General features: G+C 43.6%; 1 long non-coding RNA gene across 1 annotated transcript in view; it reads left to right on the plus strand.

Moving 5' to 3' along the window:
* The first annotated feature begins 683 nt into the window (after positions 1 to 683).
* LOC106738226 (uncharacterized) overlaps positions 684 to 26,705 on the plus strand; it is a 74,264-nt gene continuing 48,242 nt past the window's right edge. The window contains exons 1-2 of the long non-coding RNA XR_002087356.2: positions 684 to 882; positions 25,437 to 25,906. This is a non-coding gene — a long non-coding RNA (uncharacterized LOC106738226). The remainder of the gene's footprint in view (positions 883 to 25,436; positions 25,907 to 26,705) is intronic.

Consider the following 26,705-nt stretch of genomic DNA (forward strand, 5'->3'; position numbering starts at 1 on the left):
ATGAAAAAAGTTCTGAAACTTTCCATATACCCTGGAAAAATGTTTTTCCTTTCATGAATGTATTATTTGACTTCTGTTTTTCTCTCTTCATCTTCCTCTGAAGCAGTGCTGTCCAACATGTGGCCTGTGAGGAGTTAAATTGCAGCCCCTAAATCATGCCCAGCTGGTGCTCCTCCCATTGCTTTGGTTATAAGTAACAGGAGTCTTACTACCCTGCTCCCCCCGCTCTTGTTGCTCCTCTAGCCCCTACCCCTGCCCTGTGTGTGGCACAGTGCAGCATCCTGGGGAGCTGAGGCCGAGTCTTTGGGTGCAGTGGGAGATGAAGGGAGGAGGGTTGCAGATGCAGCAGGGGTGTGTGTACCTGCATGGCATGGGATTTGCAAGCATACAGCATAGCAGTGGAAGGGAGTCAGGTGCAGGTGATCCACCAAGGGGTATCAGGCATGCTGGGAGGGGGAAGGTCATGGGCATGCATTGCAGCAATGTGGGGATCATTAGGACTAGGCTAAGTGAAGCTCAGGCACTACAATCTGATTGTCTGGGTCAGCTGAACCCAACCAACTAACCAGTGCCAGCTGTGTCCTAGCCTGAAGAGGAAAGACTAAGTGAGGCTTCTGCCCCACAAGCAGAGTAACTAAGCCTAACAAACTAATCGGCACCAGCTGAGCCCTTTCCCTCTTATTGGTTCAGGATCTGCTCTGAAGGAACCCCTCCAGCACCTGAGCCTTGCTGCCCAATTCACTGTTCACCAGTCCTTGCGCAGCTCCTGTCCAAGTAACTCCTCTGGCTCCCTGATTTCTGGTTAAGCTTCTGGCTTGGTGTTTGGATCTTGATTTGACCTCTGCTGGCTTCCTGACCTCTGATTCCTGGCTAACCTTCCAGGTCAGTGTTCAGAGCTTGGTTTCACCTTGAATTGTTTCCTGATCTCTGGTTAGTTCTCCAGTTTGGTTTCAAACTCTGGGCTTCCTCATTTTGAAACTCCGGTTGCTCTCAGTTGTTCCCAACACGTGAGTTATCCTTGCAGTTCTGCCAGTCCTCACTCCTGGCTCTGCCTGCTAGGCCTGATACCTTTGTGAGTGACAGGCTGTTCATGGGATGTGCGGCCTGGAGCCCCACACTGGCATGGCCCTTGGGGCGTGCAGCCCCAGACTGCTTGGAAGTTGAACAGCCTTGTTCTGAAGGATGGGGCGAGAGATGAGAACTTCTACCTACCGGTACTTAAAAACCTCTTGGGTGCCTGGCTGGGGTGTCTTGTTCATGTGGTCAGGTGGACTGTCAGATTTGGGGTCAGGAAGGAATCTTTCCCTCGGATTGGATCAGAAAGGACTGTGGCTGTTTTTGCCTTGCTAGGCACAATCTTCCCAGATCATGTGACAATATCTTAGCCAAAAAAATCCCAGCTATTTCAGTAGTCAAGCATTGGTGGTGCCCTTGTTCCACAAGCTCTTTCTCTTCGGGACTTTGCAGAGGTTTTGTTTATTTTTCCAGAAGGTGTTTTGTGGCTGTAGTGTTCAATCGGGGTCAGACAATCTTGAGGATCCTGATGGACAAATGATTACCTATGAACACAGGAGACTGGACTTGATGGTCTTGGAGGCTCCTTCTAATCTTCAATTCCTATATCCCTATCTGAAGTCACTTTAAAGCTAGGTACAGACTTCTATCCCCATTTTATAGATGAAGGAACTGAACTGTGAAGGGTTGAGGTCCATACCAGACCGCACTAAGTTGGGAGAAGTTTTAATTGTAACTAAAATTGAGATATTTTTAAATTAATAGGTCCAATAACCTGCATCTGGGAGCATAGAAAGAGCTGGTCAAAAGTTTTTGTGGACTGTTAATTCAGTTTTCTATTGAGTAACTGATGGCAGCCAGCATGGGGTTTTTTGGGGGTGGCGAGGTACCTCTTGTCACACACTAATTTGATAGATACCTTGATGGGTTTTACAAGTTGAGTTAAAGGTAATGATGTTGATGTAATATATTCTAAGATTTCTCTCTGGCATTTGACTTGGTACTACATGGGATTTTAAAACTAGAATAATACAAATGCAGCTTGGAACACATTTAAGTGGATACAAATCTGTTTATCTGATTGGTCTCAAAATGTAATGGTAAATGGGGAATCACAGGAAATAGAAAATCATCATTAGCAGGTGGGGTCCAACAGAGAAGTCCTTGGCTCTAGACACCGTTTACCACTTCTATCCGTGACTTTGAAGAAAGCATAAAATCATCGCTGATCACGGATACATTAGGGTGTGAGCTTACCGTATATTAGCTACTCCGTATTCACGCCCCTGGTAACTGCAAGCCAGCTTATCCATCAATAAAAGTGGGATAAGCCACTTCACATTTACCATGGGGTAAGAGTAGGCAGAAGGCACTTAGAGTAGCTCTCGTGCTGTAAGCTGACTCCATAGCACAGCTCGCAGTAACATGCTTTTTTAGACTATCCAGCGTTTGCAAGTGACACCGAGTAAGGTAGCATATAATGAAGTGGACAGATCCTTGATACAAAGTCACGTAGAAGATTTAGTAAGCTGGAGCTGAGCAGCAGTATCTATGTCAAAATATCAAGAAGCAAAGAAAAGCTATGGGAATGATTAAAGGATAGGTCATGTCTTGTAATGAAAGACTTGCAACTCGGTCTGTTTAGCTTACCACAGAAGGTTAAGGGGTGACTTGATCACAATCTATAAGTACCTACATGGTGCATGGAAATGTGATAATGGAGAGCTTTTCCATCTAGCAGATAAAGATCTTTATTTTTTTTATAAGATAAAAATCTTAAAGTGGCTGGAGGTTGAAGCTAGACAAATTTAAACACAGCACAGACTTTAACAGTGAGAGTATAATTAACCCCTGAAACATCTTATTAAGTGTTTTTTTTGGATTCTCCAAACCTGGATGTTTTAAAATCAAGATTTGCTGCTTTTTCTGAATGATGTACTTGATAGTTCAAATAGGAATGAATTTAGGGAACTCCTATGGCTTGCGTTATACAGGGAGTAAGACTTGATGGTCACAGTGGCCCCTTCTGACCTTATCTGTTAATTGATTTCCCCACAGCTGCCCAGCAGGTCAATGACAGCAAGAAGAGTAGAACCCAGCTCTCCCAAATCCTCTTATTTTATAGGGGAAGCAACATGATGGAGATATCAAGGATTTCTTCAATGTGTACTGACTTACACTTGAGCCTCCTCTGTAACAGGGGATGGCTAGGAGCCTATTCCCCACTACTGTACCTGCCTAAGGTGTAATATGGCATCTTGTACTACCTCAGTGCAGTCATTCTGAGACCCCACAGAGAAACAGGCCAAGGGCTGAGGCTAAAGCCTGGCTCTTCCTTTTTCTTTAGATGTAAGAAGTGGCTTCAGATGTGTTACCTGGAGACACAATTTGAAGATCACAGCATACATCTTGTGCACAGGGAAAAAAAAAAATGGGTTCTTTCCAATGTCCTTAAAGAAATTAAATCTCCTCTCATTATGACTTGGGAATCCAAGTGTTTTCTTCCACTCTTCCAGTGCTGTACTGGCTCTCAGTCACTGTTCAGTCTTTCAAGCCAAACTGAGGAAAGTGTACTTCAAATTTCACATCACGTATGTTCAATTTTAATCTACGCAGGAGGCGTTCTTATTAATGATGAATTCCTTCTTTTTGACTTAAAGCAGTTCTGAATATTGCAGCTGTGTTTCTAATAAGCTTCCTATTGTACAGAGCTGGGAACAGAGACCACAGCTATTGATTTTGAGAAGATATGTATTACTGAAAAGGAGGAAAAGACTGAAAATTAGTCTGGGCTCATCTCTTGAGAGTCTGGGGTCAGTGTCCAATCACGATTTCCTTGCTTAGCCATCCGATACTTGCGGGGGCCCTCATGCCAGACTGGACCAAATCCTGAATGACTCGGTTCTTATTCAGACTAATTCCTATCACTGAAGTAATTGGGTGTCCTAGTATAGTGGGAAAGACTGTCCTATAGTAGCCAGTCATAGCCCTGCTCTGGACTTCAGCGTTTGTTCTGCATTTTGTATTTTGTCTTCAGAGGATAAAGAGTAGTGGGATAGCTTCTGCCCCACTAGAGCCCTTCCAGAGCAGTGTCCATCACACTGAGCCACACACCCTCTGGCTTGCTTTCCTCCTGGAGACGCATGTATTCACCACTTGGCTGTCTTCTGGGACAGCTTCAAGAGGAGAACTAGGAGGGGTACTGGGTCATGTCTAACCTGTGGCCTGGTTGCTAGCGCACTTCGCTGGGAAGTAGGAGATACAGACTCAGACCTGGGTAAAGGGTGGCCTGGGACCAAGATCTCCCACTTCCCAGACAAATGTTCCTCCATTAGGTTATTGCATTAGGCTACTCTGCTCTGTGATCTGATTTGTGGGCATATGTGGCCAGGGTAAAGGCTTTGAGCATGCACAAAAGGGAAGTGCAGGGTTAGTGTAGCTACACAGGTGGAAATGGATTCTAAAATCCATGTAAATGTTAACAATATCACTTATGTGACTACATGTGGACACACAAGTAGTAGTTAGGTGCCTAAGACTGAAATACGGGTTGGATAAAGCGGGTGTCTACACATCACATTGTGGTGCTACGTAGAGGTACCCAAGCTGGCTCGTTCTCTGTTGTGCCATACAGAGACAGGCAAAAAGGCTATACCACACTTAAATCTAATGTTAGTACTTAAGTGGTGTGTTAGACTTTGGCCTAGTCCTTTGCACAAGGGTTACTTACATTTTAGGTGAGTAATGGTGCGGGGTTATTTATTCACTTGGAACAGTTATCATGACGCTCGGCACCTAATCATGTTTACTTTGAGGTAAGTTATCTTTGGCTCTCATCTCACAGCTCCTCTGTCACTCAAACGACTCAGGTTTCAGGCTTAGTTTTATGATTATAAGCACACTTGCCACAGCCATTCATTTATTCTGCATCTGTGAACAAATGTTCTGCAGCTTGGCTTTTCATCAAACAGCAACAAAATAGCTGTTCTGAAGTCTTGAGACTCATTAACTGTCACAGTAATGGGAACTATTTAGTTCTTCACATGCAACAGAAACAGAAAATTTCACAGGCTAAGTCCTAAAGTTCTTCAAGGAGTCTTCAGATTATCAGTAGTCCTCTTATTTTTTTTAAGATATTGAGATGGACATGAAGTGTAATTTACTGTCTTTTCCCTGTGTTAGAGATGTCTCTGTTTTTTGACAGCTCTGAAAAAATGTTTAAAATGCACGGTAGGGCTGTGAAACCTGTCTTTTTATAAACGGATCTTTTACAAGAAGGGGGCAAGGGAAGAGCTAAAGAACTGGAGGCCCATAATGCTCCTGAACTTGAACTATAAACTAATGGCCAAAGTCTTGGCTGAGCATTTTAAGTCTGTTATAGGTGCAGTGATCCACGAAGACCAGTTGTACACGGTGCCAGGATGGCAGATCCATAAACCCCTGCAGCCACTGTGATGCATGTGGTGGTACTCTCAGGAGAGGGAGCTGGACATTGGCATGCTGAGCCTTGACTTGGAGAAGGCTTTTGACTGAGTGCCCCACTGATTCCTGTTCAAGATGCAGAAGATGGGAGACCTCTGACCTTTGTCACCTGGATAAAGGCATTATATATGGATGTGAGCAGCAGATGCTATTCAATGGTTTCCTGACCACACCAATCGTGGTAGAATCGGGCATCCAGCAGATGTGCCTGCTCTCCCCAATCCTTTTAATCTGCATGATGGAACTGCTAACCCAGTGGCTCAGGCAAGACCCTAGGGGGAAGCATGGAAGAGATGAGAGTCCTGGTCTACATAGATGATCTCAACATCCTGTGCACCAACAAGTGCTCGGTAGAAAGAGTACTGCAACACGCATAAGCATATAGAGTGGTAGCAGGGACCAAACTCAATGCGAGCAAGAGTACCTGCCTGGCAGTGGACAGGTTTGGAGACTTGTCTATCCTGACCATCTCTGTCCCTCCAGAGGCAGTAAGATGCTCGGGGTGGTTTTCAATCCAGAGCTGAAAGGAAAGAAACCACGGGAGAAGACTGAGACCTCCGTCAGACAGAAGCTGGGACTGTGGAAAGTGCATTGTCTGTCCATGTGGGGGCTTGTGGCACTCATGAGGGTGGTGTTGCTACCAGTGCTTCTGTACACAGCACTGGTCCCTCTCCCTCCCTCAGGGCACATCGTCCGTAGAATAAAGAGGGCCATGTACATCTTCTCCTGGAGCTCCAAATGGGAGAAGGATGCAAGGGCCACGCTGTATACAATTAAATGGACCGGGGGCTGAGGAATACCAGATGTATTTTTCCCTCTGGTCTAAGTACATGAGCCAGATCTGCAAACTGGCAGCTGGGGCAGACTTCAAACAGCTTGCTTTCTGAAGTATTTTGCAGGGCACCCACTGTGGGGTGTACAAGCTGCCCATGGATCTGCCAACATGCATCAATGGACCTTGGAACCGCTGTGGCCCTACAAGACTCTGGAGCAGCTATAAGCTACAGAAAGGTCAATGACCCTGAAAAACCACCACAAGATGCAGGAGGTAGTAAGAACAAGGGATGGCCTGTTACCTGTGGATGTACTACCTGGTGACAGCTGGCAGGCCATGTGGGAACATATTTTGCACCAGGACTTGAACTGGCAAGTCACCCATCGGGCACTCCTTGTGCATGCCTGAGACACAGAGATGGACAAAAAGACTGTCTGAATTGTCCCAGGCAAACGTGCTGGTGGAAGAAGGAGACGATCAACCACCTCTTCTCGAACTGCCCGTATGCCAGGGAGGTGTAAAGGAGAGCAATCCTACTCCTCATTATGGTGACAGGGGTCAGGACCCTGACCAGAGAGGTGGTGCTATTCAGACACCTAACCAAGCAGCAAGGGACCCTGACAGCCCTCTTCAATCAATTTATCTTCTGCTTCAGGAATGCTCCATGGAAAACCAGAACCATGCTCATGTACAGACACTTGAAACTCCCAGTCGAGAGCTGTCAGAATGGGAGTAAGTGAGCTGCAGATGTACTACATGAAGATGACGGGGAGAAGACAGCAGAGAAAACATGGAAGAGAAGAGGCTGGCACAGGCTGTTCAGCAACAAGACCCCTAGAGAAGATGAGGACAAAGACGATGATGATGATGGCAAAGACAACTTGGACTCAGGACTGGAGAAAGAGATGGGGTGGTTGTGGGGAGAAGGGTGGGGAGGGGAGGGTGGAGGGAGTGGAGGTGGTTGGGCATATTTGTAACAGTTAAAGAAGATGGCAATGGGCACATGGGAATGCAGGTGCGTGGGTGTACAGATGCAGTTACTGTAATGGGGATAACAGTTGTTGACAGATAATGATGGTGTTACGCACTGTCAAGTGAACTGGGTTGGTCATGGGACAAAACCATAAAGATATAGGGGGGCGGTGTTTGTGTGTCTAAAGATATATACAGAAATATATTTTTGCAAAAAAACCCCCCAAAAACCCAAAAAACCCTTTTGAAAGCTCACTCTCTGTTTATTGCAGAGCTTCAGATATTACCAGTCTTTTCTTTTCAAGTTTCTTTCATTTTATATGCAAAAATGAAGGACCTTCAAACTGAAAAAATGGGAAGAAACTTTCCTCTTGGGTCCTTGCCAAAACTGTGGGTACAGATAATGATTTTCTGATATGCCCAACATATTTAGGAGCTTAAGACCCACAGTAAGTTAGGGATTTGTGTTCTTGCATCTCGGTATCTTTAAAGAGCCCATAGTATTCTGAAGAGCCTAGTTGAAAGTTGTTCACTATTTGTTAATGAAAATGTTCAAAAGGTAATCTGCCCAAACTTACTTTATTGATTATGACAATTAGGAATTGAATCAAACAGCAGCATCATAGCCATATGTGACCTGTTATATAGTCACTAAAGTATAGGACCTTAAGTCATAAAACCATGGGTTCTAATCTTGTCCTAGCGCTGATACAATAAGGAACTGGAAAGTTGTCTCAAGCTCTGTGCCTCAATTACCCAAGTTGTAAAATTGCTACAAAGTACTAATGATTATTGTGGTTTGGCAGCTCATCTCACTATGGAAATAGGTAGGCTGTCAAATCAGAAAGCAGCAAGAGTAGATGTAGTAAGAAAGGAGGGATAAATACACCTAGAGGCATATATAGCTGAACGAGCATGGGAGCAAGGAGATCTAAGCACAAACAAGGCATTGTTTCACTGCTTCACCTTTCACAGCTCCAACAATGCACAGGAACAAGAACTGGTAATTACCTGGGGCAGATCCCCAAAGGTGTGAACTGTCATAACCATGATTTTAGTGTGTTTGGTACCAACTTACACCAGTTCTCACCTCATTCTGGACAGCATTTTTTTTTGTCCTAAGACCCAGTCAGCTTTGTTTGGAGAACATAAGGCTTACATTGGCTCACTATATTAGAGTGCACTTCATCCACCGTGATTTTGACAATTTAAAGCTGGAGACAAACAATCCAGTATCCAAGGAATTAGTAGTGGAAAGAGCTTTGCTAAGTAGTGTGAAAGATGTCTGATACAGCTTGAGAAACTGTAATTAAGCCACGGCAGGCTGTAGTTCCTCCAGGGGGAAAAAAGCTACATGGAAAGTATCAGTGATTAAGACACAAGTTGTGACAGATGAACTTGCTCAGGTACAAGGAAGAAGGGAGGACTTCTTTTAACCGGGAACAGGGGGAAGGAGCAATGCATGATAGGCACTGGAGAATTTGCAAGAGCAGCACTTGGTGAGAGGGTCAAATTGATGGATGATAAATGCAGTGCTGTGCCCTGCTTTGGAGGCCTCTGCTGTTGGTTATGCTGGTAGCAAGAGTCCTTGGGAGGCCCTGTGGGGGAAGGAGCAGGGAGTTTTCCATCCTTGTTTTCCTCCCTGTCTTTGACCTGCCATACTCAGCTTGCTTGGGTCGTCTGATTATCATCCTGCTCTGGTCTCCAGTTAAATCCCCAGGTGGAGAAAATGCAGAGAAAGGTTCAGGTATTATCTCCCTTTTTTTCCCCCCCCTCTCTGACTAAGAAGCTGTGAACTGCTTGATATTTTTCTCTGATAGGATGGAGGTGATTTCGGACAAAGCCTGTGAGTTATGGTCACTTGGGTGGGCTGTCTCTGGTTGCTAAGGAAACCTTTCTTCCTTGCATTTACCTCTCCCCCGAAGTGGAGAAGGTGCATCATTCCAATTCACTGCTGCAAGCCCATGCTCCCAAAACCTGGTGTTAGGATGCTTCTTTAAGAGGCTGAGTTTCTCCAAGCTGAAAAGCAAATGCATTACTGCTGATTATTGTTCTTTACAATTCATGAAAACCTCTACCCAGAAATCAGTTCCAACTAGATTTCACTTCTCGGTGTTCTTGTTAGTCAGACTAATATTTGACCCTCTACAATATTGAAATCTTGAATCTTATTATGCACAAGGAACCCTTAATGTGTTCAATTAAGACTTCACAATTCTTTTCATGATAACAGGTTGCGTTATCACCCTCCAAAAACTGTGAAGTGTGGAGTTGACAGGGATCAAAATATGCACTGTACCTGCATCCTGTTCTTCTTTCATTATAGGCATATTAGTCTTGCTGTCCCAGCCAAATTCCAACTAAAGTTATTGTGTATATTCTGTGCATGTAAATACCACTTTCCCCCATCTACCCCAGTACTTCTATTGGGTACAATAGTCTCCTTTACTTCTGGTCCTGACCTGTCATAGTTATTGTGTACTATTCAATAATTATTAGGTTTCATCTCAGGCTCATGCCTGCATGGCAGTGATAGGTTAAAAGATTACTATATATACCTGTAAATCCACTTTCACAGCACGTTAGGATCCATCAGGATAAAAGATACCATATAATTTTAAGACATTGTTAAGTTATCACTTGCTAGCACAGATGTATTGTTTCGGGTACAAACCCGAAGAACAGAATCCAGTTAATTTAGTGCTTGCTTTACAGTCATTGTACAATCAAATGTGATATGCTTTGCTTGTGTTTCTATTGCAACGGATACTTTAAAACATCCGAGATACAGTTTTTATATGTCTCTGTGATCCTAAAATATCTGTCATCCCATCAAAGCATGAGCTTTAGTTTTGTAATGATCACATTACAATTCTTTATCTAATTGATATAATAAAAATGCTATGCATTTCCATGCCACCTTTTGTCTGAAATATCTGAGAGCATTTTACGAGTATTAATGAATCTGCCTGTGCTGTGAGGTAGGTAGTAATCACCATTCCAATTTGAATGCATTGAGTCACAGAAAAAAAATCACTGGTGTACTCGAAGTTGTCGAGTGAGTCAGAGGCAGAGCTGTGACTTGCTGGCACCTGATCTCTGTCTGAACTACAAGGTCAATCTTTCTTCCTAGAAGCTATTACTATTACAGCAACATCCCACAGGGCACTGGGATGGTTTCATTCATAAACACTTTAGTGCAGGGATGCTCATGGCCAGATCCAGCCCCCAGTGCTGTGGCAATCAGCATTTCTGTTTTCCTGCCTGCAAGAACAAAGCTTGAGGATGCTGAAAGAGAGCATCTGGACCTACAAACCGAACTACAGCTGTTCCTACAGATCCAAGTTAGGGCTGAGTTAAACGTAATAGGGCTTAGCAAAGATGCTGACCTCTACAAAGCATTCAAGACCCGAACGGTTTAACTGCATCCCATGAAATAGCTAAAGTTCACTTCAATTTAAACATGGGCATAACCATGCTGATGGCTTGGGGCCACAATGCTGTATATAAGGATATCGTCCATGCAATATTTTTATGGTCAAAAACGGCTGAGAATAACCTAATGGCAACATGTAGCACATCTTGAAAGTAACATTATCGATAGGGACCTGCTTAAATTCTGCTTTTGTGATTTCCCCCCCCCCCCCCCACAGAAACCGTGAAAAGCGGGGGTTTCCATGATTGCTGTGAAAAATGGCACCTGCATCAATCTTCTCAGTTAGAGGATAAAGTATTTCAAGCACCTAAGGCTCAGAGCATGACAGACTGGGGAGGCTGGCTGGCAGCCTTCTTCAGATACTTTTTTGTCTCGCTTACAATTATTAACATTTGTTCACAGCTTGGAAAAGTAGCAAAGCAGTGATGCGGGCTTCAAGAAATTCTAAGTTCCAGATCATTTGGGCAACAGTTAATCCTTCTGGTAACATCAATGGGGGTCTTTGGAGCGACTGAGGCAGATTTTGATGCCAAGAGTCAATTTATTTGCCTCCATTGACCTAGCTATCCATTTGGCCCCCACCATAGTGGTGCCTGAGTATCCCTCAATCTGTGTGTCCATATTCATCTGGCAATCTGGTCCTCATCCACTTCTCCCATGCTACGTCTTTAATTCTGCACCCCCCCCCCCCGCCTTTTCTGGATTTTGCAGTATCCTATCAAGACTTCCACTGCATTTCTAAAATTGTCCTTTCCTTTTTCCTGTGAAAAGCTGGGTTGAGCATTTCTTTTCTTGGTCACTGAAATTTTCTTTTCTCTACCTAATATATTGTAACTCAGTTAATTGATTCCTCTACCTTTTCAACAATATATTTCGGTTTTCTTCATCCCGCAAGTGCTTGATCTGTGCCAATGCAATTCATCATACTTCAGCATGTTGCTAAAACTTGCTTCTTTCAGTTGACCTCCTCGCAATGTGCAGCTGCAGCCAAAATGCAATGTTGACCTGCATGTGGATTGGGCTGGAGAACTAGAAGGATGATATTATAAAGTAACTTTATAAATCAGTGATGCATTCTAGGTGAGACAGCAGTATCGAACTTTCCATCTCAAAAACTAGGTATTGCAGAATTGGAGGGAGGATCCAGAAAATGGGGGGAAAAAAAATATTAGGGATCTGGCAAAACTATGCTATAATGAGACAGAAAGAATGGGATTGTTTACTTTAGACTGAAGATGACATTGAATAAAAATATTTGCAATATTGAATAGAGCAGAAAAGGTGGATTGGAAACTTCTGTTCTCCCTGTCTTATAACACAAGGACAAGGGGACATTTAATGACATTCAAATGGAGCTAGAATATTACCCCTATTTGTATCAGGCTAAAACTTCTATTTTAGGTAGATTTCTAATTTATGGCTGTTATTTTTATGGACTCTGTTACTATATTGTGGACTTTACACTACAAATAACCACAAATGGTTCTGCCCCTGTGAGTTTTGTAGTTCTGAGGGTTGTAGCGGTGGCGGTCCAGGTAAGATGCAAGAGGCAAGACTTGTTTGGTAATATCTTTTATTGGATTGATAGTTAGGATCTTAGCACAAAAAAAACGATTGTAGGAGAATCAAATAAATGCTGCAGCTAGTGCACAGTCAAGAACATTTTCTGAGAAAATAGAGAGCACTGGGAGATCAGAAAGACTGTAAGTCTAGTCTCATGTATTTCTGCAAGGATGCATAAAAACGTGTTTTAAAATGTTTCTACTGCTTGACATCATTCCTTGTACATATATGCTCATTGAACATGCTAACCTAAGGAGTTTAACAGGAATATTCCACAGTATATTTACATGCTTTACTTAATTACTGCAGATTACAGTAGAAGTTTGACTAAAATTCTCAGGGAATTACATTTGAATGCGCAACTCTTGATCAGAAAAACCTAGAGGGAAAAACAGATGGACCCAGTAATATTTAGTAATTGCAGCTTACTTGTCAGTTCAGTAAGGGGGGGGGGCGCTGTAAGATGTACTATTTTACACAATGTATTTAAACCTGAAGGAGACACTTGTAGGGTCCTATCATATCAACAAGGATGAGCCAGTAATTAGTCCACTTCCTTAAGTAACTAGAAATGGATACTGTAAAAATGGGAACATGATGATGTATTTCAGTCCCTGTATAATTATCATATCTTCTCTACCAAGCTAAATTCTGACTCTCTCAAGTATTTGCCCCTCAGAGAGTGCATTTACATGTGCAAATATTCTGGGTTGCCCGGGCAGGGCCCTCCTCTGGGGAGGAGCTGAAGCTGCTGGCAGCTGGTGGTGTCATGGCCAGCCTGCCCTCGTGGGTGGGGCTGAAGCTATGGAGCTGACAGGGCAGGCACTGGCCCAGGTTCCCAGAGCTCCTGGACAATGATGGGGTGCGGAGCATGGCGGGATGGGCTCCTGTGGCTGAGGGGCCCTCCTCTGGTGATGCGTCACTGCGGGTACCAAGCTGCAGTAGAGGCTTGGGCTGGCTGCCCAGGCTAGAGTAGACGGCACAGTTGTGGCCAGCATCCTGGGGTGCAAGGATGTCATCCAGCTGCCACATAAAGGGCATGGACTTGCACCAGCGGTTGTGGTCAGTGACCATGACCAACTGTGGCCACAAGTTTTTGGACTTTGTGGCACTGGTGTGCTGACTGGTCATGTCCACACTTCTGCATGTGGCCTGACGGCCCCTTGTAGATCTGTGCATTGGAGCACCTACTCCATGCAAACTGACTGAGGACTCAGCCTCACCCCACAGTGCCACAAGGTCCACAGTCTCCTCCTAGGACCAGTTTGGACCCCAGGAGGTGGCGTGTGGTGTCGGAGAGGAGGCCAATGTGGCTCCTGCAATGGCTCACTGGGCCTCCTTGTAGCAGCCCTGGTGCTGGTGGGCCTGGCCAGGTGCGTGCAGTGCCCAGTGCAGGGGCAGAGACTGGGACAGGCAGTCTTGTGGGTATGCAGTGCCAGGCACCAGCTGCAGTGTTCGGTGAGGCTGTTGTAGTTAGCCTGGAGCCACCTGGAGTGGGACCAGTGGCCACAGGCTGGCTGCAGGTGGCCCAGGGTCCCTGCAGCACCCAATGCAGCTGGATGGCATGGGCCTGGCAGCTGCACAGCAATGCAGTGCCAGAGAGTAGCACCAGGACAGGCTGTTGCAGCTGCTCTTGGGCCAGTCCTGCAGGATGTGGTAGCCAGCAGTGTCCACAGGCTGTCTGTCTGCAAGTGCCCCAGTGTCCCCACAGGCTTTTCAGTGTCTTGGGCTGGGGCAGGCACAGAGCTGGCCCAGCACTGGGGCAGGAGAAGCTCCCAGCCCTGGGGCCCTGGGGTTAGCCTGAGGCTGGCCCCCTCATGGTGGGGCTGACCAGGAACAAATTTGCTCCCAGTTACTGCTCAGTAGCATGTGTAGATGCTAACTAATCACGAGTAAATTTTCTACCTGTATTTACAAGTAGCAAATGTACTTGCAATTAGGGCAAATTACTGTGCAGTAAGCATCTGCACATGTAAACAGTGTTTACTGCACTGAAATTTATGCTAATCTCAAGTAAAGCATCTTGTGCAGACACACCCAGACTGCAACAACCTCTGGCCTAAATACCTTAGAAAATGAAGTCCTTTGGTGAATCAAGGCTATATTAGGAGATAGACCAAAATTTCTGATACAACCCTCATTAGTGGTGGAAAGGAAATAGGATTCAATAGTCAAATGGGATTCCAGATCGTCATTAGGCAAATCACCCCTATAAACAACTAAGACCCATATAACCAACACATCGGATTTCTTATGGCAGCAAGTAAGACTTTAAAATACTCTAGGACTTGTTTGGTCAGTACTGAAACTCGATTTTCTTTTAAAATGCTTAGCTGCTATTCCGTAACGTAAGATTGAGGAAGGTTTAATAAAAATCCCACATCCTTTTCAATATAAATCGGAAGGCCCTCTAGGCAGGGACCAAGCATATTTACTGATTTGTCAAGAACTGGGAGCACACATGGCCCTTTATAAATTATAAATAATAAACTTTGTAGAAGAGAAACCGTGATATAAAAAAGAATGAGAGAGTAAAATATAAATGGTGGGTCCAGGGTTACTTACCAGAAGCTTTAATTCATAATTTATGATTTAACTTTATCATTTGAACTCCTAAAGGAATGACTTTTGAAATTAGTAAAAGAAATTGAGAAGTACAATACAGACCTTTTAAGACTTGGAACAAGCTAAGTGCTCTTAAAAAAAAAAAAAAAATGTCAAAACTAACAAATCAAAGAGCAGTTTGTAAACCGGTGCAAAGTTCGTGCACCCTGTCTTCCTGCATAATCGATTGGCTTCAAAGGTCTCGACAAGCTTGTGGGCACAAAGTACCCTTCCTCAGATTACCTGAAAGCTTGTCTCAGTCTCTCCCAACTATGCAGTTGATCCAATAAAAAGTTTCACCCACAGAAGTCCTTGCCTCATGAACATTTCCTGGACCATCATAGCCACAATGTAATTCCAACAACCACAAGAAAGAGGGAAAAAAAATTAACATTTTCCCAAAAATGAAATGGAAAAAAAGTGATAGAAACACAGCTAATCAAAAATATTGAGTTGTGGTTGTTTTTTTTTTTTTCCAATTAGAGCTTTCATTGCTATTTTACATTTTCACTTCCCAAAAAAAGAGCATGGGGAATTTTGAATAAATGCTTGTGATAAACCTCATCCTCCAGGAAATGAAATGCATGTGAAAATGTCATTAATGGATCAATTTTGAAATCCAAATGCGGGGATTTTCAATTATTGACTATGTTTTTAAGATGGGATTGCTCGTTCTCAAAAATGAAGTTTTGAATAGTAAATTAAGGTAAATTTTAATTTTTTTTATATAATCTTGAGAATGAGACCAATGTTCCTTTCTCTTATTTCCATCACTCAAAGAAATCGGGAAGAGTTGCTATGAAATGACATCTTAAAAGTTTCAAAGTCTGAAATGCAAACCGTTTACTTTGAGGTTTTCAGATTTTGCTGTAAATATTTAGTGTGATTTAAGGACCTGATCCTGCAAACATTCCCCAAATAAGGGACTTACGGCTGTTATTAGTAACATCAAAGCTCTTGTCCTCTTGCTTCTGAAGGTAAGCATTACTTTAGGTAGTAATGACTCATAGGATCGGGGCTGAAGGCTGTACTAAGCAAGTCAAGGCATCCAAATTATTTTTCACTATTATAAAGATTAGATTCTGATTTCCAATCTAGGGGTAGCTCCAGGATGCATTGACCTTCAGAGATACCTTTCTAATAATCTTTTTGTGTGTGTCACTCTAATGTCTTTGCTCTGCATTTTAGAAAAATAATCCAGTATCCCTACTAGTATATGAATATAATTCTGGCATCTCTGTTGATAACATCTAATCTGTCTGTTTTAGTTATCTCAAGTGATTTCCGCATGCATGCCTTTATTCATCGGATACTGCACTGAGAAACAATTCTTAGCAGTGCACATTTTATGTTCTTCCACATCCACATCCAACTGGCACTTCATGTACATATCTTCAAAGTCTGGTGACACGATGTACTCTATGGATAGAGGAATGTCATCTCTGGAAGAAGGTATATTTGAAAGAATGGAGACAGGGGGGAAAAAATGGAAGGATCATAAAGAGAATGATTGGCACCAAAAGTAATTATATTTCTGAGACAAGATTTGGGCATGTTGTTGGTAGGCGAATCTACTTTATTAAATCCCATCACAAGGCATGCCACCTGCATCTCCCCAACTCTTTGATGCTCATAAACTAATCCTTAGTGAAGACACTTCATAGCTTCAAATATTATGTAAGACAATAGGCTGTCATTTTATTTGCCATTGAAGTTCTACTGACACTTTTAAAGCACCAGCGCTCTGAATACAGCCTACAGACATTTTGTATCATGCTGGATGTTTTCTTACATACTACCTCGCGCCTAGGCTATATGGCAAATGTGGAGCTGCTTTCTTCCTTGCAAAGTATATCCAGGGCATAGATTTGCTAAGCAATTGACAATCCTGACACTGAAATAATTTGTACCATCACTAAAAGTTTGTCAACAACTAGTGTGAGAGGTTGCAGAAGTCAAAAAAGCCCTCCCATGAAGTGCAGCATGGCAGGGACCAATGACAGATGGTAAAGCAATTTTCTGACTACAGAAGAAATCAGGTAGGGATTGGGTGGATAAGGGTGTGAGTCTGGATACGTGGTAGAGGTGATATCTTTTATTAGACCAACAAGATTTTTTGCAAAACAAAATTCTTTAATTGCAAGCTGTCAGACACAAACACCCTTCATCGGGCATCAGAGAAAAGATTGTAACAGTTCTCCTGGGTAGAAATGAAAGTTCATATTTCATAGGATTTCACAGAAAAATCAATAGATGGAAAACTCCTCTGGGCAACAGTTCTTAGCTGGGAAGGTGCCTCTCAGCTCTCTTAGGAGGCTCTGTGATGATGCAAATTACCTTGAACAAAGGCAGGAGCAGTATCTCAGGTTTCAGGTGGTCAAAGTTGTATTTTGGCAGGATGATGCAAATTACCTCGAACAAAGGCAAGAGCAGTATCTCAGGTTTCAGGTGGTCAAAGTATAACCCAAGTACAACTTTGACCACCTGAAACCCAAGATACTGCTCCTGCCTTTGTTCAAGGTAATTTGCATCATCACAGAGCCTCACAAGACAGTTGAGAGGCACCTTCCCAGCTAAGACCTGCCTGCCCAGAGGACTATTCCATCTATTGACTCTGGTATGAAATCTGAACTTTCATTTTTACCCAGGAGACCTTTTACAATCTCTTCTCTGATGCCTGAAGGGTGTTTGCGCCTGAAAGCTTGCAATTTAAAGGTTTTTGTTTTTTTGCAAAAATAAATCTTGTCGGTCTAATAAAAGACATCACCTCTACCAGGAGCTCTGATTGCTTTTTCCTCTAAACCAATACGGCTACAACATGGATACCTGAGTCTGGGTACTGCATCCTCTAGAAGGCTGCTCTTCTAATGGAAGTCAGGGATTTTTTGTCATGGAGCTTCCTGCATTCTGGATTAAGAAGGTTGTTTTTTTTTGTTTTTTTTTTTTAATTGCTTTTGCTGTTGCTGTCCTGGGACATATTGAGGGAATCTCAACTTCCACTTAAGTTGATCATGCTCATCTCTGCAGAGAGCAGGCGAACTGGAGCATGGCTGAACTGACACAACACCATATAAGTAGCCACACTGCAACCCGAACTAGATGTCCAGTTTTGCTTGCATGGCAGTTTAGTAGAGGTGTTTATACCTGTAGTATGTGAATACACCATTCAAATGTGAACTTTGGTACTAAAGCTCATTTTTAGTGAAAGCTAAAACCACTTGCTCTTGGTTTTTTTTTAGTTTTAGGTGGATTAAACTAATATTCTTCTCCCTTTTAATTTGGGACCTGAACGAGTCCTGCACACTTCCCCAGACTGCATTAAAATGTGGGGATTTTTTTCTGAAGCAAAATGGGAACTGCTTTTGCATGTGAAGGAGAGGAGTGTTTGTTAAGTAACTTGGAGGGATGCAGTCTTTAAGACAAAAACTGTCAAGTACACGGAGTAGAGATAGCTAGAAGGATGAATGTCTGTAATGGAAAGATCTTGTCTCCACCGTATACTTAAATTCAAGAATAAAACAAAGTGCCAGTCATGTTTTTTCAAGCAGTTTGCTAATAGAAGTCAGAGCATACCTCTTCAGTGACAAATACTCCCCTATTTGAACTCAGAATTCAAAAATACACTAGGAGCCATCTGGCAATTATGAGCAATGGGAGATAAGAGAAGAGTTCAACCACGGAAGCCAAAAAAGAGCACTAAAGATGAACAAGAGCAAAAAAGCAAGATCATGTAACAGCAACACAAGACAACCCAGATCTAATGTAAACAGCTGAACACAGTTAATTTAGATAAATGGCTCAGCATTGAACAAGATCATCAAAGATGCAAAGTGTATGGACAAATAAGCAAATTATAGTGAGTTTAAGAAGAACATGGACGCTTACCATGGAACATGTACATGTGCACTGTAATGTTCATTAGCCTATTTTAATGCGCATTAAAACATTCCACAAAACCCATGCTCTTTATCTAATGCACATTAAAATAGGCTAATGCACCTTTTTTTTAGTACCTCATAATGGTGGTACTAAATTTAAAGCACATTAACTACACTTCCTGTATGTCTGCTGTTCCTTTTGTAGTAAATGTGAATCAAACTGCAATACTTTTGTTCTACAGCGTTAGTTCCATAGTAAATCCTGGTTCTTACTAAATCCTCTGAAATTTGTTTGTTCAACCCCAATTGCAGTTTTTATCAGTAGAAAACCACTGGCAGCAGGTGTAGTTCTCTGTGCCAGTCACTGTGCAGAATTTTACTGAGGCACTCTTGAAAATATCTCTCTAGTGATTTAGGCATGTAAATTTAAGCCCTTTTCTAAAATGGACTCAATGGGTGCTTCTATACAAGGCATTTTAAGGTGCATTAGCCAAAATTTAAGGTGCATCAGAGCATGCATCTGTGCTTAATGCACTTTAAAAACGGTGATTTGGGGCTAATCAAGCCAAAATTTGATACCTGCAAATGCTTTTGCAGGTATCAAATGTAGGTGTAAATAGCTAAAGCACATTAATGCTGTGTGTATGGAATGACTTGGGACTAATTTTAGCGTTAATGAGCTTTGATGCCTGCCTGGACCCGCATAATGTACGTTAAGCTTGTGGGGGCCGAGGGGGATCCGGGAAAGTGTCGGCTGGGTTGTGGCCACAAACCTGACACGTACAGATGGGTACTTTCGACCGCTGGAGTAGAATTGGGCACAAACACGTACTGGTTCAAACAAAGATGGCTTTACTTACACTGTCGAGATGTACAGCGTAGGAAGAAAGTTAACTTCAAACTTCAGTTACAGTTTAACCGGGGAGCTCTGATAAGACGAGACATCTTTCTAAACGTCAGCATGCAGGACACAGGGGTACGTCGGGGTCGGTCGGCGACGGGGAGTCGTCAGCGGTTGATCAGTCCGCCACGTTCACTCTGAGATGGGCGCGGAGTTCTCCAACTTGGGCGGAAACTGCTCCCACCTTTTATACGGCTAGCGAGCCAATTGCTAGTCGCCACGTAGGAATAATTTAGAACCGGCCAATAATAATGTGTGAATTTGCAAACGAGCGGCGGGAACCTTTCCACGCCGGGGTTATCCACCGTGCCGAGAAATTCCCTCGTACAAAATCTCACCGTGCCTTGTGCTAGAAAGTTCCACTGTGCCGAGGCACTCAACCACTAAGCTTTGCTCTGACAAAGCTAATGCACATTAAATTTAGGCACGCTTAAATGTACTCGTAGACACACTCAATGTCTCAAATCACTTAGATATATTTAACAAGCATTGTTACAGTAAAAACTTTACTCTGCTGCCCCCCAAAAACTTGGAAGACACAGTCGTTCAGTGTCACAAACATAATTTAAATGACTTCAGTTAACATTTTTCTCAACCCTGAGATAAAGGAGGGCAGGAGAACACATTGGAATTCCCAACCTGGAGCACAGCAGAGTTCTGTCTAGTCGAGTATCTTGTTTCTGACAATCCTGTACTAGACGCTTCATGGAGAAGTACCAGGAACTTCATAACACACATTTATGAGAGCTTCTATTTCATAGGGAAGCTTGCTTTTTAATTATCTCAGTTGGAGAAGATGGCCTCCTGCCTGGCGGGGTTTCTAGACCTGGATATCAAAGCCAGAAGACACCATTATGGCAAAGTCTGCTAATCACAGGCCCTAGAACTTTACCTAGTAGTTCTTGCATTGAGTCCATAGCTACTTAATAATGAGAATTTCTGTTCAGAGCTGGGAGCTCATCAGTTGAAAATGGCAAAGAGGAGAAGGCATGAAGTGTATTAGTTGATTAAAGGCTGTCTAAGAGCCAAGAGTGTGATGTGGTTATGAAAAAGATAAATACAAGCCTAGACATGTATAAGCCTAGAACATTTCAGTTGATATGAATCCAGTAAATACAGGGCGGGGGAGGTTAATTGATTGATTAATTAATATCATTAATTAATACAGTGCAATGTATTGGTGATATGTCATCTGGAATACTGTGTACATTTCAAGGGATGTTATTGCCATTTCTAAATACACCACAGATGTAAGCACCAGGGCGGAAAAAGACTTATTTAAGCCAAAGGTCATTGCTGGTTCCTAAAAAAACATGGACTAGAGCTAGCAAATTGCCTGTCAAGAATGGTGAGGGTGAGTGGAAATGGAAGTCCACTTCCTGCCCCCTCCCCCCTGCCGCTTCGGAGCTGGGCCCGCTGCCCCCGCCCTCTCCCTTGCCACTTTGGGACCGGGTCTGCTCTCCCCCCCCCCAACCCCCTGCTGCTTCAGGACTGGGCCTACTTCCTCCCTTCCCCCCCTGCCACTTTTGGAGCCAGGACCAGGGCCAGGACTGTGCCCATTTTCCACCCCCCAACCCACTTCGGGTCCAGGGCTTCACCTCCCTGCTCCATCCACTCTGTTGCTGGTGCCATCTCCAGGTAGCAGGGCCGGGGGGGGGGCAGGGGCGAGGCCAGTGCTGCTGACCTCCATCCCCACTGTCATGGTGGTGCTCCACTGTACTGCTACCATCTCCTGTCCAGACTGCTCTTGAAGCACTCTGATTGGTTGTTTCAGACAACCAATCAGGGCGCAAATAAAGCATTATGGACAGACAGACTAAGACTTATAATATTAGAATTTAGAAAGGTTTTTAATAGAACTGCTCAGAAACTTTCCAGCAATATGTTGCTGGATATGCAGATTCACTAAAACCAAAACTCTCAGTAGAAATGTACTAGTTTCAATTAATCTTTTGTCAAGGGAATTTTCTCATTTCTGGGATGAAATTTCTCAAGGTAAAAAAGACAGAGACCTACTAACAGCTCCAACCCAGAAAACCCAATAGTTCAATGGTTGGGCCACTCAACTGTGATATGGGCGATTGAGTTTTAAGTCTCTTGTCTGAATCAGACAGAAGTCAAACATGGGTCTCCTGCAAGACAGATGAGTGGTCTAATCCCTAAGCCATCGGGTATTCTGGTGTGTTGTTTCCCTGCTTTTCACTGGCAATGTTCCTAACAAAGGCACATTTAACTGCTTGGTAGAATGTACTAGTTTTGATGGGAAAAGGAAATATCTTTTGACAAAAACTTCCTGCTAGCACTGGAGCTGTTAACAAAGACTAAACAGGTACAATTAAAAAACATCTAAAAGTTCACGTGGTGCCTGAGTAGGACTAGCTAGCAGAAGGAGTGGGTTGGTCGGATAAACGTGAGAATCATCATGGTGGGTGTGCAACTTTTATCGAAGACTCTAACCTAGAGCAGGGGGAATTGGTCACTGGAGAGGCCTTGTCAGTAATGTCTCTGTTGTAGTGCTAAATGATTTATCTGGAGCCCTAATGTTCTTGCCACACACAGGGAGAGAAACACATGACTGTTAACTCTAGCTGTCCTTCTCATAATGAATTTGCCCGGTATCAGAGTCCGTGGTGACATTACAGTATGAGAAGACACAACAGAAACTGCCATCCTTTGCTAAACCTGGTGTTATTCCTTGTCAGTCATACGGCAGACTATTCAAGACATGAGCATGATATATAAACTCGTTTTACTCATGCTTTTCCCTTCATGCTAGATACATAAGTCACTGTTTATAACTGCCTTTCTCTTCTGAATGCTGGATTGCTGGAAATGCGGCAGTGAGGTTGTTGCTGGGGCACCCCAGGCTACTGCTCTTAAATGCTGTGTTGCTACATTGCTGGCATACCTTCATTTCCTTACCAGTAAAATAGGAATAATATTTATACTTACATGGTTAGGTATTGCAAAGCTTAATAGTGTAGACTTCACTTCAGTAGGATTTCTTGTGCTCAAAATTAGGCATGCACTTATTTACCTCCCTTAATAAAGGCTTCCTCACCTTTGAGAGCCTCAGATGGAAGTCCTGTGCTATGTGTAAAGGCTCAGGATTATCATTCTGATTTCTCCACGACCTGTTACTGGTTAGCAGTATCATATCACTGAGGTGAACAGCTAGGAATTGCCCACAGATGCCTTGTGAAGCAAGTGTTAGCAAGCTAATAAGCTACCATGTACCTGGTACGTTCCACATATCTTTCTGTATGCAAAAACCTGTGGGGATAAGGACCCGTGCCATGCTGCACATGCATATCTTCTTAATATTATGCGAATCATTGCATCTTTAGAAATACCACTTGGCAAATGCAGTCTTGCGAAAAAATTAAAACAGAATGAAAGAAAATTACCTTCAAGCTGCTTGGTATGTTGTTCATTTATCCTTGTACTGGAAAGGAGCTTGAACTAAGCGGAGTCGCAGAGAAGCTTGAGGCATCAGCAAAACTTCTTTATGATACCAAGTAAAAGTTCCAACTGTTCATGAGTTATAAACCCCAGGTCTGAACCAAATGAATGAGCAGTGGCAATCATCCCTCTTAACAAGGTTGCGGTGTCTAATCCTGAATTCTGTTATCTTCCGGAGGTCCAAATCGCTTAAGTCATTGAGAATTTTGCTAATGACTCTACTAGGAACATCACCAAGCCTCTGGAGTCTAATTTGGAAACTTATTAGCTTTTGGAGTGTCATTAATAACAAGTTCAACCTAGTTGCAGCATGTTATGGAATTAAAACTCTTTGCTTGTATTTGTCCCCTGCTGCAGATATAGAACTACACAGACATAGGACCATTGCTCATCCTGCATAAAAATCACATTGTGTTTCCAAGTGCACGCGTGAGAGAGAATCATTTCAATTAGCCACGAGAACTAGGTTAAGCAAGCAGTTAAACCCTGCTGGTGTCCCGCTAACTCTTGTCTTTAGGAAGGGAAGATAGTGTTTTTGAGGAGTTAAATTTGCCCTGCTGAACTTGCGCTTCAGTTCTTTGCTGAATGCAATGTCATATTCCTTCTGGCGTTTTCTGTTATAAACCCTAGTTTTTATGGCATTGAATATTTCAGCTGTCTGGAATATACTGCAAGAGCCTAGCCACTGACTACACTTTACGGACTGCATTAAGCTCCTCCCATTTTTATCCTTACCTACAGGGAGTTCCCACGTGCCTGACTTCCTCTAAGGAGTTGCTGACTTCAGAGTTTCGTTCGGCAGAGCATATTGTCCCTGTTATGAGGTCCTCCGTCCTCCCCCAGTCTTCTCGGTGCTGCTTAGGTTTCAGATGCTCCTTGTGACTATGGAAACTAACTCAGAAAGCTGTGACTCCCTTCATATCCCCTGTGTGAAGTGAACATAACACCACCTTGTGCCTGACAGCTTTTTTAGACATTTTGCACCAGAGTGGCTACGTGGGTGGATAAGCCTAGCGTGGGCATAACAAACAGTTTTTGCGCCCTGGGCAGCGGCAGTGGTGGTGGTAGTGGTGGCTGCCAGTCTTCTGCCAACTGTAAGTCAGTGCCTGGGGCTGGTGCCCTTGAAGCCCTAGAAAGCCAGGAAGTGGAGAATTGAGCCCTTTCGGTCCTACATCTCTTGAGATGCTTACATGATTGAATGGAAAAGCATTGTGAAAGCAGATCACATCTAATCAGACCGTTGTCAAATGCCGACGTCAGGCGCAGGTCAGCGATCAGGCCCGCAATCTGTGTCCTCCATGACCCCACTCTGCCGTATGCCAGTATCTCCCATTGTGCCCCTTTGCAGGTTCTCTTTGTTCTTCCCCTTCCACCCCAGATCTGTTTTTTTCCCTCTCCAAGTCCTTCCCCACTAGGGTCTTTGCTTCCGTGGACAACCAGTATCCCCTGAGTCCTTGCTGTCTTCATCACTACCATTCACCATCTCTACTTTCTTGTGGCTCTCTGCTCCATCCCCATTTCCAAGTCTACTTCTGTCAAGATCTCTGGGTCCTTTTTTCTTCCATGTGTGTCCCTCTCTGCCCCCACCCCTGCTGCTTAGCTCTCTCCTCTGGGTCCCTGGTTCTCATACCACTGCTTTGTATGTGTGGGTTTTTGGTTGTAGCCGTGTTGGTCTAAGGACATAGGCAGGCAAGGTATGTGTGGAGGTTCTGTTGTTCTCGTCTTGAAGCTGGTACTGGAGCTGTTCAGAGTGAAGTTTTGAGTCTGGCTTTGTTGGTTTGAGTACTGGGATTGTACTGTAATGGCAGGAATTCCTGCTCCAGATCCTGCGCCAGATCCTCCTCATCCCAGTCAGTGGGATCAGAGCAGATACAGTTGCAATGTAGAGCGTGGCTGTGTGCTTAGGGTGATGGTGTGAAGATAGCACAACCTACACCCCTTTTGCCGATTAGCTTTTGTGACCTCTTTGTTCCCACAGGGTCTTTGCTTGTATGCCTCTCCCAGCGCTGGGCCCTCTCTCACCTTCCTTTCCCTCCTCCCTTCCCTCCTTTTGTATTCAAATCATTCGCTCCACGTTCTGCATTGCTCTATGCTTGTCCTGTCACAGCATCTGATGAAGTGAGCTCAAGTTCACCAGAGCTTATGCCCTATATGTATCTTATTTAATTCATCTATTGTTGTGCATCTACTCTGCCTTCTGCCCGACTTCAGAGTAACACAGCTAACTACATCCCTCTTTTTATCCCTTTAACAGAATTCATATAAACTGCAGTGTTCAATGAGATTTATTTCATAGCCCACTTTTCAAAATGCATTTATTGATTTTTCTTTTTTTTTTCTCCGTTACAGAGTATGAAGCAACTTCTGAAGAAAATATGCAACTTCTAATGCAAGACACAGACACTCTTCCACTTGAGACCCTGGAAGAAGTGAGACCCAGATTCCACAAGCTACCTGAGTATGCGTCTGTCTCCATATATTAATTTTAATGTCAATACCACACACCTTCCAGAACCCACATGAAGGATCTGCAGAAGCACTGGATGCCCTTGGAAGTTACTTCCTAGCATTTATCTGCCCCTTTTCACACTGACAAGCTGGTTGCAACATATCCAGCTATGATGTACACAGGGAGCATTATTCTTACCAGTATTCCCTTCGCAGCATTGTTCTGCCTTTTTGCCAGTTGCATTTTATCATTCTGTTCCCAGACGTGCACATACTACTGGTTCTCTTGATGTGGAAGAGCTATTTTTTATTTATCGTCTGGCTCCTTCAGTACATCTGTGACTGAGTCAAGCAGAAGTTGATTGTTACAGGTACTCTTTTCTTTCTACCTTGTTGATTTTCAAAGGCTGCCTTCACCCAAATATTGCTGATTTGCAGGAGCGGTGTGTCAGCAGAGCAGGAGTGTTTGGCGTCGCATCAATTTTGGAGCTAATGTGGGAGTTGAACCGACTGGTATGCGGGCACGGTAGCTAGTACTGGGTTGAGGAGCATTTGAAATCAGTGCCTCTAGGGCAGGGGTTGGCAACCTTTGACCAAGTGATTTCTTCTAGTCCATAGAACTGGGACAATGGCAGCAATCTGGCAGCAAAAGCATGCTCCTCAAAGGCAAGAGAAGTGGCATTGGTGTTCAGGTTGCAAAAGGTGGCCCTCCTCAGGCTGAGCTGCATTATTTTGTCCCACAGCTCCTGAAAGGTGCCCAACCTCTGCTTTCAGATAGTGGTCATCAGTCTTTTCAGCCTGCAGGCCAGAATGACACTGCTGCTCAATGTTGCTGTAGCCCTTGATGCTTTGGGATGGATCCGGCCCATGCACCGTAGGTTGCCAGCCCCTGCTCTAGAGTATTTATGCCCATTTAAAATAGTTATGTTTGTTTATCAATCACAAAAACCCAACATTGTTGGGGTTGTACATATTTAGGGGCATGTTAACATGATGGGAGTGGATCTGGGAACAGAGTAATTCTTACTGCATGGAAGCGTGTTAAATGGTTAGAGCTGGGCCTTGTGAATTGGGATTCCTGGGTTCTAGCTCTGCCAGTGATTGGATTAAGTTGTTAAACCCCTCAGTATTTTAGTTTGTCTATTCATATATAGGCAGATTCAGGATGTA

Source organism: Alligator mississippiensis, chromosome 7 (assembly GCF_030867095.1).
Source record: "Alligator mississippiensis isolate rAllMis1 chromosome 7, rAllMis1, whole genome shotgun sequence".
In the NCBI taxonomy this organism is placed as follows: domain Eukaryota; kingdom Metazoa; phylum Chordata; order Crocodylia; family Alligatoridae; genus Alligator; species Alligator mississippiensis.